The sequence below is a fragment of the Macrobrachium nipponense genome, chromosome 11 (genome assembly GCF_015104395.2).
Source record: "Macrobrachium nipponense isolate FS-2020 chromosome 11, ASM1510439v2, whole genome shotgun sequence".
NCBI classification, from domain to species: Eukaryota; Metazoa; Arthropoda; class Malacostraca; order Decapoda; family Palaemonidae; genus Macrobrachium; species Macrobrachium nipponense.
In genome coordinates, this window is record NC_061087.1 from 80,962,375 (window position 1) to 80,978,706 (window position 16,332).

At 36.2% G+C, this 16,332-nt stretch overlaps 1 pseudogene; it reads right to left on the reverse strand.

The window, feature by feature from the left end:
- Positions 1–11,472, reverse strand: part of LOC135209207 (uncharacterized) — a 22,148-nt pseudogene extending 10,676 nt beyond the window's left edge.
- Positions 11,473–16,332: the final 4,860 nt, after the last annotated feature.

The following is a 16,332-nucleotide window of genomic DNA, read 5'->3' on the forward strand; positions in this document are numbered from 1 at the left end:
AGGGACTGCCGCCACTTCCGGTTACTTAGACAATCGATTAAGGAAATCTGGACAGGTTACGTACACGCACACACCACAGTCGAACAAATACCTTCAGCATAAAAAAAATGTCCTAGTTTTAAATTAGTCTGAAATCAGCTGGTACCAAGGCCCTTCCCAAACCTGTTTTTCGTTGGCTACAGCAATTTACGGTTAGCATGTACAGTGGTGCTCATATCTCATTGCGACATGATTCATTTTGTATCGTCCAGATTCTCAGACTCAACGTGATGTTGCCAAGTAGTGTTATACTTATTTTTCTAATGTCATACATGTCGGAAAGTTTGTGAATTCACAAGCTAGTCCAATTTTCCTTATGGTTATATTAATATGATCCCTTTTATGCATTGGTATAATTCGTAATCTGCGTGATTTGAACTGATTTTCTTTTTTTTATGCTGCTAAGTTCAAAGTGCGGTGTGATAAGGTTAGTTGTGCCATCACACTTTACATGCTCCTCGGACTGGTCAACATAATCGTCCTGCTGCATTATGACAGTAGACTAATAAGCTCAACAGTTATAACAACATTTTCAACGTAGGAATATGAATTAAAACAAGTTTTCTTTGAAAGTTGAAGTTTTCGGCTGTGTTTAAGCTGCTTGCATGTTGCAAAATGTTTTATAGGCCTAAGAAAAATAATGTAAGCCTTCTGAGATATATCTGTAATTAATCAATCTATTTGTAGAGATTATCAGTTTTTTTGACAAATACAATAGAAATAGAATTACAACCAGTTTTCTTTGAATGTTGAAGTTTTTAGGCTGCGTTTAAGCTGCCTATATGTTGCAAAATGATTTATAGGCCTAAAGAATAATCTAAGCCTTATGAGATGTAATGTTACTAATGTTTTTATTTGTAGAGATTACCTGTTCCTTGAGGAACAAAAGATGATGATTTTGATTATATGGAGAAGTTGACTATTAATCGAAATATCAAGTATTAATATCAAGGCGTATGGAACACTTGTTTTTCAACTGGTTAAAAAATTATTTTCTTAAAAGTCCTTCTCCTCGCTTTTGGTGTATATTTTATTCTTTCATAAGGTTACTTGAAGAACAGAATGTGTAGATAACCTCATTTGCTTTCTGGCCAGAAATTGTCAATAGAGATGTGACTGGTAATTGTAAAGTAAAGAAATCTAACACATAAGCCTAGGAACAATATCTTGGCTTTGACAAAAGAATAATTGCATAGGCGAATATTCGCTAGTATGCCATAATTTTTTTAAAATAATTAAGAATTAGAACAATTCTATTATGTATGAAAATCCAAATATTCCTGTAACATATAAAGTAAGTGTTTTCAAGATAATTTCATTGTCGCTACTCAGTGTAGACCTACTTATGTTACACCGGGTGGTTTGTTGTTGCACAGACACTAATGATACGTCACACACGCTCCCCCTCACACGTTGATATCGGTCGGGCGCATTCTACTTTTGTATATACATTTACATTTTTTTTCAGCATTAAGGTGTAAAAGCAATCAAGTAGGGACTATTTCAAATTTTATGTTGGCTTTGGAAGCATTATTAATGTTATGACAATTTTTTCGTGTCTTTTAAATTAACATTTGAACTGATGCTTCATGACGACTTCATTTTTGGTCAAATGCTTCAGCGATGTGTGAACGAAAGTTTTGAAATGTTTCGAAAGAGTTTTTTCTGAAATTTGCTACACGTGACATTTTCTTACAGTTTTGACATATATGACATATTTCACTCTTATGAAACATATTATGTCCATATTGTATGCAAAAATCGCGTTTCCGCATTGAAATAATAGATAAATATGGAGCATGCTAGGTTGCCAGTTAGTGAATTTTGAACGAAATCCTATGGAGTCATGTCGCATGAGATTTGAGCATCACTGTAGATTAAGACATGATTTTAGTTTCCCAAGGCTGCTATTCTAAATCATAAAAATTTTATCATATTAATGGACAATATATTCATGGCGACGGGCTAAGTATCATGTACCTTAGAAACCAATAATTCTGTCCCTATTTCCAAATGAAGAGCAAAGACACTGCATTAAAATAACATTTCACCCAACAATCCCTCTGTGCCTTTTAATGATGATCACTCACAAAAATAATGAACCTTATACCAGTGGCAACGGAATGCGACGACTAATTTTGAACTTTCTGATGACCATAAAGAAACTAAAAACGTCGTACTGTGATTTTAGTTACTGAATAGCAGGCAGCATGATGTTTTAAATCACCTTAATTTTTTCTTCTAGTAAGGATGTCACCTCACCGGAGTCTGTCTGGTTACATCCATACTACTATGGTACACTCGTCAACACTAGTACTTCTCCCAGCACATTAGCATTTGAATGTTCCCCACACGTATCCAAAACGAGTGTTTACTTGTACATAGGATGTTAATAATACCTGGCTGATGCTGAAGGTACACGTGGGTATGCGCTGATGTGATGTGGAAGGCAAAATCTTTGAATTCAGATGATGTATCACAAATAGGATGCAATATCGAATAGAATGTGTTCTTTCCCTAAAATGAGTCCATAAAAATGTTATACACGTTGTTTACTTCCTTCACCTTGTTCTTTCTTCCAGATATCGGTCCTACACATACTGTGAAAATGAACTTATTCTTGATCATGCATTCATCTCAAACAACTAGCTAAATACACGAAATAATCAAATCAATAATAATATATTTTCATAATAATTTATAGTATTTGTTTCTATGATGATGAACCTTTTCCATCTTACATATAACTAAATGGGATTTTTAATAAAAAGTGATGAATGGATGTGAAAAAAACAAGAGAAGGCTGTTGAGATTATCTGTTTGTGTGGTACATGTGGCATAATAGGAGTGAGAGGTGAAAAATATAGATATGTAGAAGTAATAAGAAGGATGAGGTGGGTCAACAGATGAATTAGACCCATTTGAGATGTTTCTGTCATGTATCAAAAATGGCAGATGATAGGATGGCAAAAAGTCGGAGATGTTTCACCATCCAGAAAGAGAGACAAAATGCAAAATAGGAAAGAATGGCACAATGTATTATGAGGTTCAACGCGCTGCAGATAGGTCTTTTAATTATGTGCATGAATAGGTTAATGCTCTTGAAGTTTTCTTAACAGGGGGTTTATCCACGATTCAGCGGTTCCAACATAAATGTGGCAGTGACCCCTAGTTGGGAGCTCTGAGGAGACAACCTTCTCTTGGGGATAGGAATGTTGGTTATGTGTGCATCGTTTTTTGGATTTTCATCTTGTGAAGTCAGAAATTCTTTTGAAGGGTCTACATTAATATTAATAGGAACTAATTAAAATCAAAGGTTTCGGTAGCATATTTTTTAGCTTCATTTCCATTTTCTTTTAAGAATGTCAAAATTTCATATATATATATATATATATATATATATATATATATATATATAAAATATATATATATATATATATATATATATATATATATATATATATATATATATATATATATATATAAATTTACTGACTCACATCAGGGTCCAATATTGAAAGACAAGGGCGCTACCAACTGAACCACACAATTGGCAGCAGCGCCCTTACCTTTCAATTCAAGGACCCGTTTCGATCTCAGTTTCAAGTTAGATAATTGCTTTCCATGCGTGATTGTGCTCATCACTTATAACATATTTCATATATATATATATATATATATATATATATATATATATATATATATATATATATATATATTTTTTTTTATCTGTAATAGTTTCAATTCGCCTCATCCTTTTTCGATCAAGCATTCCATGATATAAGATTTTAATACTAAAAGTGACTGTGCGTATGTATTAAAGGCACTGGTAGAGCGAAAAAAAATAAACATATATATTTATATAGTGGAGTTGATAACCTTAGCTCTACCCGGTTAGATGCCGAGATCAAAAACAAATAGAAAACACGTTGTGTGCATGATAAGGTCATTGATGCATTCCAAAGACATGAGTTAATCACGGGAAAAGTTATCGAGTTTCATGTATTTAGCATGCGTGTATTCGTACATCGGTTAGTGGCGTACATTTGTGCATACGAGTCACAGAAAATTACATATAATATCTAGTATGTGAACTAACGGGGGAATTTGACGACAAACTGTCAAAGTGGACACAAGTGATTTTGGCGTAGAGGAGGCGTTCGAGGCCCATCGGAAAAGGTAAAAGTGAAGTGACATTAAGTTCAGTTTCTAAGAGGGGGAAAGTGCGATGTGGACACACATTTTATTGACGAACTTCGATGTTGAATTGTCTAATAATTAAATTCTCATATTTTAGATGGATTTGAAGTCACCATATAGAAAAATGGGATTTCTCTAGACTTGGTTCTTTTAATTTTGATAAACTGCGAATTCTTGGACAGAAGGAGATAAGAGGGGGCACTTACTTAAATATGATTTTAGGGAGACTATGATAGTTTAAGGTTTCCTTTTTAGTTATTCTTAACTCATTTTATTCCATTTTCATGTTAGCTATTTTTGGGAAATTAAAAAGTATATTTTTGTAGTAACGGGAGTTTGAATTAGCCTAGAGTTTGATATTTGATTTTCAGATGGAGACACTCAAAGGGAGCCATGGAAGGTAGGTCACGTTAACAAGTTAGGAGTTCAACTCCTCTCCAAACTGTTTAAACGAGTATCATTTTGACCTCATAAGAGATTGGTGGCAAGCGGAGAAGGGACATTCAAGCCTACAGGTTACGTTTCCGGAGAGACTAGGATTAAATAGATAAGACATTTTTGGGGAAAAGTGGTATGATTATATATTTTGGGCAACTGACTCTTTTGCTGATTTATGGGAAATTTATTTAGTAGTCAGGGATTTCGGCCGGTTAGCTTGGCTGCTGGGCGTTTGGCAGTGAGGTTAGCTAGTTTTTAAGGGTAAGACATGTTTCTGTGTTTCTTGGGGAAAAAGGATAACGGGAATTAATTACACGCGGTTGCAAATGTAACTGGGTATTACGCGCCAAGGCGAGTGCAAATAACTTCGTATTCACGTGCCGAAACCTATGAGGACGTACGTGTGAAAATTTACTTTTTTTTTTTTTTTTATTTATTTATTTATTTATTTATTTATTTTTTTTTTTTTTTTGGGGGGGGGGGTGTTAATTTTTTGCTCACAAGTGTATTTCATTTTTGATGTCTCGGGATTCAACGGACATTAGTGGGTTTGTTGTAATGGCAATTTTATTAGAAAAAGTTGTACGATAAGTTTCATTTTTGTATGTGGCATGAGAGAGAGAGAGAGAGCAGAGATACGAGAGAGAGAGAGAGAGAGAGAGAGAGAGATTGATTTGTTACTTCTTACTGGCGTTGCATAGACGAGGTTATTGACGTCGTATCATTAAAAGGAATTACCAAGGAAAAGTCAAATAAAACAAAAAGGTATAAAAATGTTTATATAAAATCTGTCAGAGAACTACCGAGAACCCAAAAACACGAAATACCCATCCCACCTACACACCTACTGCAAATAAATTGTAAACAAAAGTACAAGCAACACAGGCACCCGGCATACTCCCAAATGCTACAGAGTTCTGTAAAATAAATAGATATTAAAAGTACTAAAACTATTATGGTAATAAATATTATGTCAATTGGAGGTAAGCTTTTTGTACACTGACACATACTAACACATACACAGACTCAAATATCATGACCAAACTAACCTAATTCTTTTTCAAGAAGACCTGCTTCTTGAAGGTAACTAAAAAGGCTATCCTCATTAAAATCTCTTCCTATAATGGCATCCAGTTTAGAACCAATTCTTCCAACTACGTTAAAATGACGGTTCCTTGCTGACATTAAGCTGGGACATTCTACTATTAAATGTTTTACTGTGAGGGGAACAAGACAATCCTCACAAAATGGTTCAGGGTCATTGTTCATTAAAACACCACGAGTAATCCGTGTGTGGCCGATCCGTAACCTACATAATGCAGTCTCTTTCCGACGGTCTTCTATCATAAAAAGCCAGGGGTTGATTACATCAGTAAGTTCTCTCATTTTATTATTGCTCTCTATTGTCCAATAAAATTGCCAAACTGATTCTACCTGTCTTTTTTTAATTTCAGGAACTGCTATACTTCTTGGATTTTTGATGTACCAGACTTAGCCAGTTCATCAGTTCGTTTCATTTCCAACAATACCAACATGTGAAAGAACCCAGCAGAAGTTAACTGCCTTCTGTTTTTGTTTTGATAAAAACAGCCACTCTGTTATTTCCAGTACCACAGGGTGTACTAAATTAAAAGATGCCAAAGCTTCCAAGGCACTCTTGGAATCACTAAAAAATAGTAAAATTATCTCCTAAAGTTACAATTTTCTTTATTGCTGTTAAAATGCTAAAAAGTTCAGCAGTAAAAATAGAACTTGGTAGTGCACCACAAAACACTACTGTCCGGGTATACCACCCCAACCCCAACGCCTGCACTGGATTTGAAGCCATCGGTAAAGATTTGCCTCGAGTTATCATGCTTTTCAGCATGACAAAGAAATTTCTGTTTAAGAATATCATCTGAACATCTGCCTTGCAACCAGAAAACCATTTACAATATTTCACAAGAGGGCAACTTCCATGGAGGGAATCTTGAAAATTTTGCTGGAATTACTTTTCCTTCTATAACATTGAGCTCCTCTAAGGCACATTTTATTTTACCCTGTATCCAAAGGCTTTGGATATGAAGTCATATTTTTCATACATACAAAAATTGCCTTTAAAAACAGTATTGTAGGCTAAGGACTCAGGAGTTCTCTGTATGTGGTACCAATAATTCAACAGGGTAAATTTCTTAGCAAAATCTATGGGGCAGTTCACCTGCATCTACTAATAAACTAGATATTGGGAGGACCTAAAGGCTCTTGTTGCAATTCTAATTCCCCCATGCTGAACTGCATTCAAAGTATCTAATCTTCTTGAAGTTGCTGATGAGTAGATTGCTGACCCATTTACCAATTTTGAAGCAAACCATTACTTTATAAACATGTAACAAGTGCTTTCTATCAGCCCCCCAATTTGTATGACTTAAGACTTTTAAAACATCTAAGGCTATGCATTTGACTTTGAAGCTCCTGAGATGACCTTCTCATGTTAACACCTGCTATCAAAGATAAGGCCTAAAAACTTTGTTTCCTGTACACACTTGAGTCTCTGTCCATTTAAAAACAGATCTGGGTCTAGATGAACCTCTCTGATCCGGCAGAAATGCATAACAACAGTTGTGGCAGAGGAAAATTTGAAACCATGCTCAGCTGCCCCCCAACTGTTAACTTTATTTATTACCAACAAAGTTTTTGCCGCTCTGCAACAGACATTTTAGATGCAAACATACGAAATAGATAGATCAGCAACGAACATTGTTGAACATTACATCTTTTGGAATTTTTGAGACTATCCCATTTATGGCTAAGGCAAACAGAGTGACACTTAACACACTTCTCTGTGGTACTCCTTCCTCTTGTTCTTTCATATTAGACAGAGTACTTCCTGTTCTCACTTTAAAATAATGGTTTTTTTTTTAACTTTAATAAAAAGTGGTAGTTCTCCACGCAGACCAACTTCCTGCAAGACTTTCATAATTCCATGCCTCCAGGTAGTATCATAAGCCTTTTCTAGGTCAAAGAAAACCGCCACATAATACTTTCTTGGAAGCAAATGCCTGACAAATTGCATTCTCCAAACGTATCAATACATATGTGCAAGAGTGCATACGGCAAAAGCCACACCGAGATGATGATATCTTCTTTGATTCTAAAAAACCATACCAACCTAAAATTTACCATTTTTTCCATAAGCTTACATAAACAGAATGGTTAAAGCTATTGGTCTATAGCTTGTATGGACAGATGAATCTTTCCCAGGCTTCACAAAAGGTAAAACTGTCGCTATTTCCCAAACACTAGGGTAAGCACTCTAATAATACTTAAAATGGTAAATTTAGTTTCCTTTTGAGGTATTCTTGATCATTTCATATAAAAATTTCATCAGGTCCAGGTGCAGTGTTTTTACTGTTACTAGGAGCAAAATAAAAATTCCTCCATTGTAAAAAGGCATATTATATGATTCAGATTTAAAAGAAGTGAAAATCAAGAGTTTCAGACTCTGCTAACAATCTCTCCCTGTAGAATGGAGAATTTTCATTTGCATGCCTGCTTGATATCATGGCAAAAATGTTCAGCAAAAACATTGCTTACACCTTTTGAGTCTGGTTAAGCCCCACCCGTACACACTTGGAAACGTTGTTTGGAAACAATGTTTGGAAACGGTTTCCAAACAGTTGGGAAACTGTTTCCGAAAACTTGATTCCAAACAGTTTGGAAACAGTTGCAAATTATTTGTAAACTACTTCCAAACAATGTTTCCTGTCCACACCTCAGTTGTGGTCATGCCTGTGATGAGTGTAGAGGTTGTTTCCTGCAGCAGCGTCTGCATTTTACTTGGCACTTTTGATAAAGTCAAGGGAGGTCAAGAAAAACGAGAAAGATATGGGCGAGAATTTTTTTATTTGAAAAAGGATCCTATGGTGATTTGCTTTTGGCGGAAATGAAATTAGATGGTGGAGGTTTTTTTTTCAAACCAAAATTGTTCAGATGTGCTCAAGTGACTTTGAACTACTTTTACGGATGGTGGCTCCCAGTATATCTCGAAAGGATACAAAATACAGAAAGGCTATTACACCCGACATGAGACTGGCATATTACTGAGGCAAGAGGAGATTCCTTTACGAGCCTCATGTACACCTTCAGGATATCGAAGCAGACCATCTCAGCTGTGGTTCCTGAGGTCTGTAAAGCTTTGATCTCAGCACTGAAAGGGTATGTTAAGGTAAAATAAGAAAACCAGAAGTATTCACTGTTTTACTCTCTCTCTATCTCTCTCTCTATCAATCTCTCTCTCGTCTGCTCTTCTCTCTCTCTCTCTCCTCTCTCCTCTCTCTCTCTCTTTTCACCTTTTACCTGATGGCATTTAAGAACAATATGAAAGGTATGTTTACTAGAAAAACATATTTATGTAGGAATCATATTTTAATCACAATAATTACTACATGAGTTTGGGGAAGGAGAGCAACTTGGAGTAGAGGCACCACTTGGGGCGGTAAAGTACTGTGGGATGCCTTGCGATGTTGGCACAGAAAAGCCTGAATACCTTTGTCCTGTATATGAAGTTTGTGGGGTGAACTGAGCCGCACCCTCCCCCAAAGTACCCCCCATTTCCAAGTTGAAATAATTTCATTAATCCTATGCTGTGCTATTGATACCTCGCGCTTACTTCTTCCGCATGCTCTCAGTTTATAGGCAACATTTTCACCGGACACATGATATTCATCCCGTGTAGTGACAATGTTGTGCTAGAGACTTCATCAAGTGAAATGCTTCTTTCACTTCGTCAGCAGGCCTTTTAGCTGACGAACGACGGGGGCGGGGCGGGAAAGTGCTCTGAGGTGTTTCAGCTTGATGTGAACTCTCAATTACAACATCAGTTTCTTGCTCAGATTCAACTTCAGCAACCTGAAAGAGAAGAGAAACACTTATAAATATCTTTGTTGTTTTTGTTGTTATTGTTTTTTTGTTGTTATTATTTGTTGCCAGAAGTTCCTACTATTATATTGTTTTTTAATATCATCATTATTGTCATAATTATTATACATTATTGTTAGAATTATTACTATTCTCATTATCATTATTTCTATCTATCATTATTATTGCTGTTGTCTGTATTGTAACTTACTGGTGTTAATATACTCTAATAATATTAGAGGCTCTTTCGCTTCACATTCCATCCCACTGTGTACTGTATCATCTCTGGAGAGAGAGAGAGAGAGAGAGAGAAGAGAGAGAGAGAGAGAGAGAGAGAAATCATAGTCTACCGATGATCATTCTTCTCCTCATCGCAGTATCTCAATTGCAAGGGTATCATATTGTGGTATGCATGTGTGTTATTTCCAACTGACTACGTATATTTCTCCTCAGATGCCTGCTACGGAAAGAATGGATGCAGCAGCAAAATGGGTTTTCTCCCACAGATGAAACTTTCCACACTGTATTGCTGCACTGGATGGAAAGCAACGTTCAAATACAGCTCCAAAGAATTGTGGAAGCCTTTTCTTTAACTACATAGGGACACACAGTGTTGTACTCATGCGTGCATAAATGCAGATTACCAGTTTATATATGCAGATGTAGGATGTCAAGGCAGAATTTCGGATGGAGGTGTTTAAATATACAAGTTTGTATGTGAAAGTAGGCCAAGAAGCGGCTCAGGCTACCACCAGGACCAGGCCACTTGCAGAAGGACGCATTCCTGTGCCATAGATTTGTTGAGATGACGCCTTTGCTTTATCACGTTACTTACTGAAACCATTTCCAGGAGATCTAGATAGGTCTTCCCCGAGAGGATCTTTAATTACAGATTGTGTAGGGCTCGGAGGATAGTAGAAAATGCGTTTGGAATTTTAGCATCCAAGTTCAGAGTGTTTCTAAAACCTATTGCATTACACCCAGACAAGGTAAGAGAGTGTTACTCTGACATGCATATATTTGCATAATTTTCTACACAATGATGTGGAGTCGAGAAATGTTATTCACCACCCGGTACGTTTGACTCGGAAAATGTGGATAATGCCAGTATAACTGCAGGATCATGGAGAGCAGCAATGAATGAAGGTGAAGGGTTCATTGATTTGCAAAACATACCACGAAGGAGTACTGTGGCTGCACGGGACATAATGGAAGGAGTTTCGAGATTACTTTTTCTCACCAGAGGGAAGTGTTCCTTGGCAGGGTAATTATGCGTAGGCATGTTAAGTTAAAAAGGCTGCCTGCAAATGTACCTGTAGATGTCTGCTGAGCATTGATAAGATTAAAATTGTATACATAAATGACACCTTTTTTACCTACTTTTGCAACAGTTATTATGTTAGGATATAATACTAATAACAGATATTATGTTTATGGTAATAATACTACTAATAATATCAGCTTACCTATCTCTACATAAATGAGATCTATTTTTACCTGCTCATTAACAGTTATTATGTTAAGGTAATAATACTAATAGCAGTTACTAATATTACGGTAATAATACTAAGTAGTACTTATTAAGTTACGGTAAGGTTGTAACATCACCTTACCTCTCTCTGTGGTGAGTATGTTGACCGGGCTTCCTCTGGATTCTTGGCCCTGCCCATGCAAGCAAAACAGGAGGGGCTCGTAACCAAACCATGAGCACTTCTTTGGGGAACTTCCATTTCTTTTCAGTGAAGTCAGTTTTCACATGTTCCCTCCTGAATTGTAATTTGATGGCTTTTATCTTCCTTTTTAATTCTTTTTTTTGTAATCCACATTTGTTACATCCCACAATGTTGGGGATGAATGCAGCAATTCAATTAGTTCTAGAGTTTTCTCGGCAGACCACATGGTGTTATCACTGCAAGTCTCGAGTAGGTACTAATTCATCGTCGCCTCGGCCGCGCGCACGCGCGCGCACACACACACACACACACGCAGTGTTTCCCATTCTGGATGGGAAACAGTAATTCGTGAAATGATGTTTGTAAATGGTTTGCAACAGTTTGGAAACAGTTTCCAAAACGTTTGGAAGCAGTTTTGTAAGCAGTTTGGAAAACAGTTTCCAAACTGTTTGGAAACCGTTTCCAAACATTGTTTCCCAACAATGTTTCCAAGTGTGTGGGGTAGGGGCTTTAGAGTCACCATTGACTTTTAAAACTGAGAGGGGACTAGGATTATACTTTCCTGCTATTTTCTTAATAACTGTCCATATCTTGGTCATCAGTGTTTTCCCCAGGTAATTGTTGACAAAAAAAGTACCCATGATTCTCGTCTTGCATGTTTTATTTGCCATCTGAATTTAGCTCGAGCCTGTTTAAAGGAGATCAAGTAGCATTCACATCGATGTCCTCTGTACCTAGTAAAAGCTGCTCTCATGGCTTTATGTCCTTATTTTGCATTGAACATTCCACCATGGAACAGGCTTCCATTGCAATTTTCCACTGGTTTTTGGGATTGCCTTTTCTGCTGCAAACATAAAATTCATTAAGTAGAACACTGCTTCTCCTATTGTTGGCATATCTTTTGCATCTAGTTCAATATAACTAAGTTCCTGGAAAAGGGGCCAATTTGCTTTATTGGTACACCACCTAGGTATTCGTATACTGGCTCATATTTCTCAGTTCTGATGACAATTGGAAATGATCACTAACCGTATAGATCATCCAACACCTCCCAGTTGAAATCAATGAATGTATCAGAACTGGTGATAAATAGTCGATGCATGAAAATGTACCAGTCTGAATGTGAAAATGGTGGGTTTTTTCAGTATTCAAAAGGGTCATATCTAAATTTTCTATTGATGTTAAGATAAGATTTCCTCCTCTTTGATTTGTTGAAATGTCAATCAAACCCAAAGCTCATGTCGACCATTAAAGTCTCCCAATAAAAGAAATGGTCGAGGTAGCTGTTCATACAAGTGTGTAACTGTCGTTCAAGTATTGGGTTATTAGGAGGGAGATACAATGAACAATTTGTGTGCGTCTTTTTTAAGTGAATTTTGACAGCTACAGCTTGTAATTGAGTTTTGCAACTGTATTTTCTGAGTGAGCAATATCTTGTCTTACAAGAAGAGCACTTCCACCTGAATTTCCCTGTAAAGGGAATTGGGAGTGGAATGCAAAAAACTCTTTAGGAGTATGCATTTTGTTGTTGCTTAACAGTCTCTTGTAGCGCTAAGTATACTGGGTTATACGTATTAATCAAACATAATAGCCCTTCATATTTAGCTCAAAGTCCCTGGCAGTTCCATTGTAGTATAGCAGAGAAAGTACCTATCTAGAGGATGATCCCCTACCCAAGATCGTTTTGTTATGTTTTTTCTTTGTAGATGACATCTGAGTTTTGTGACGGACTTTTGGTTCCAGATGTCGAAGGAGTACTTAGAGGGTCATTTGAATGTACCAAGTGATCACTTATGATGGTAATTGAAACAGCAGTATCTTTAGTAATATCTTCGACCCTTGTAGTATATGGTTTATCATTTTCAGCTAGTCTAGTTTTCAGATGTTCTATGAGGGTCAGCTGAACCATAAGATGATGGTTTACTCATTTTTTTTTCTGGCTCATTAACTTTTTCTGGGGGTGTATCCCCTTTCTTAAGGTGCTTGACTTTTGATTCAGGCATTGTTACAGACTCTTCACTTAAAGTCCTCTTGTTGACAATTGTCCCAGCTCCATTTTTCCTTCGTTATCTTCATTGGACTTTTTCAGATTCAATTTCTTTTGACTTCCCCCATTTCCTTTACTGCATCTACAAATGACCTTCTGGGTGTTGAATTTCTGCAGTCTTTTGTCTTGCCTCTTAAAGGTAATGCGCTCCTTGAGTCTTGATAAAAAGTGTTTCTTTTTCAATGATATACTTGATACATGATTTATGTACTGCATTATGGTCTACCCCACAATTAGGGCATGCATGGAGTAAGCACACAATCCCCATGTTCTTTTCTTCCACAGTTAAAGTATATAGCTGGTTCATTTTATTTCTTTTTTCCTGCATGTTGTAATTAGACTGGCCAAAACATTTGGCATGAAACATCTTCTGGGAGCGGGAATATACTGTTAAACTGGCAAGTGAAGCCATGCAGCTTTCAGAAACTTAGGGAGTCTCAACAATCAAAGGCGAGTATCAAAGAAGGCGTTGGGTGTAATATTCCTTCCCAATATTTTTTTTTCTTGATTCGTCTCACATCAACCACCTTTTGATCAGGATTTAAGATGACGCAGAAGCGTTCACAAAGGCAAAAAGCCTTGTTTAGATTCAATAAAGGGGATTTGTCATTTAGATTCTATAGCTTTCAGTACACAAAATGTCGGTCATGGACCGAATTACAAGCATTTTTAGAGCGGGCTTATAGCTCAAAAGAACACGGAGATATGTTAAGAGATTTAAGGGGGCGTACAAGATTAGAAAAGGGACAAGCCTTAATGAGCATAGCTCAAAACTTTTTTGACTCAGTGGGAGAATGGATACAGAAATTGAGAAATTCTGCATGGGTAAATGGAATAATATCTCACTCGACAATTTACATAAATTGCTGCATATCGCAATGTTTCTACACGACGTCCCAGACGCCATTGTAGATGGGGAACTAATTTATTTGCAAATTCATAAACATATGTCCAAATGTCCCACAGTGGATAGTACATTTTTTAGGGAACAGTCCAAGAAAGACGATGCAAAGAGACTCAGATTTTCCTTCCCGTTTATGTACAAAATGGAATATAAGAGAGGATCGATCGATCAATGGCAACAGCAGTTGCGTTGCTACAATTGTAATAAACCAGGGCACACAAAGAAGGTACGAAGAGTCAAAATACTGTGGAATATGCAAAAGTGCAGATCACTTTTGGCAGGCTTGTCCATCTCAGATAGAGGGATGCGAGACCTACATCTCAGAAATTCGGGAGTTACAATACGAGAACTTATTCCCAGGCAGGTCACTCTAAAGGGCAAAGGGAGGGTCGGCAAAATATTTGGAAAGCCGATCAACAAAAAGGGTACAGATGACTTGTACATGCCATTGTGGTCTTGTGGGGGACGCCCCAGAGCCCAAGCCAATAGTAAATGGAAACAGTGGAGGATGTGAATATCTGTGAATTTAATGGACCATGATCTTTATCAGTCCATGTTCTCCCATTACCCTTTGAAACCCTCAACGGAGACGGTGTGTGATGTGCAAGCCCAAAGACTAAATAACCTGGGTTTTCATTAGAATATACATTTACTCTTGGTGTAGTGTTAATAGAACCATTTTTGTTATAAAAGGGGTTGCGTTGGGCAACAGACTTTTACTGGGCCATCCAGCACGTAGAAGATACAAGGATATCGGTCCATACAGGTGTTGTTAGTGGTATAACAGTTGGAATACCAGTGTTCTTATCCCTTATGAGGACGCAAGTGGAACTAAGGATATGGGGAACAATGAAAATGGGGCGCTTTTGGCAGTGTTAATGGTAATATACCAAGGATATGGGGAGTGATGATACCAGAACCCCACACTGATGATATGGGAATAACAGCGGTGGTGTCGGTGATGATAAAATGGGATATTGAGAGCCATGGTGGTAACAATTTCGGCAGTTTTAACAATGGTGGTATGGTGGTGATACTAATACTGATACTACAATGGGGTCCTGGTGGATGCAAATGAGAACCGCGGGCAGGTGATTATTTATAAATGTGTTTTATCAGAGGATGTTATTTTAATTCCAGGTACCATAGTCTAGACTGAGGGAAGTGAAAAAGCCCAGGGAAGTATGCATAATTGAGGGTAGCAAGAAACTAAGAGGGGTTTATTAGCGCCATATCAGTGAACAAAACATCAAACACTGGTGTTACATGGTGGAATTATTGAATTGTAATGATACAATTAGGATATACCAGAAGAAAAAATATGTGGTAACCTCCAAGATTGGAGTAGAGACAGGGGTTCGGCGGCTATTGCAGAGGGGAAAATTGAGTTTTCCAATTTTTTTATATTATTTTTTATTTATTATATCGATTTTTTATTTGTATTTTTTCATTTTTATTTTTATCACTATTATTTATTATTTTTTATTTGTATTAAATGTTTTTTTATTATTTTATTTAAATATTTATTATTTTTATTTTCATTTTCATTGTCCAAAAATTTATATATATTTCTAAAACATTTTAATTACATTCATTGTCCGAATTTTAGGCGATTTTTGAAAAATTTTTGAAATAAAAATCAGTCATCAAAAATCGGACAAACTATACAAAATATTGGATTCAAAGTTAAATTTTTAAGAAAGGAGTTTTTAACCAGCCCAATGAGTCAAACTTGACTCTCACAGGGCTGGCCCGAAAAAATCGGGATATAAAGAATTATAAAATTTATCAAATTTAAAAATAAAAAAAAATTATATATATTATATATATATATATATATATATATATATAGATATATATATATATATATATCTATTTATCTTCAAATAAATAGTACTATATCTAAGTGAAAAAATGAATGAATGAATAAATAAATATTTATATGAAATCTAATCGATAAAAAGAATTAACTATATATTAAATCTACGTAATTTAAAAAGAATTTGTAATAAAAATAAAAATCTAAGGTAAAAACTTAAATTCTATCAATTAAACGTGTATTCCTTAAAAAAGTCAAAATTCTAAAAACAGAAAAACTACTTGATTCAGTTAAAATGTCAGAAAACGTTTTCCGA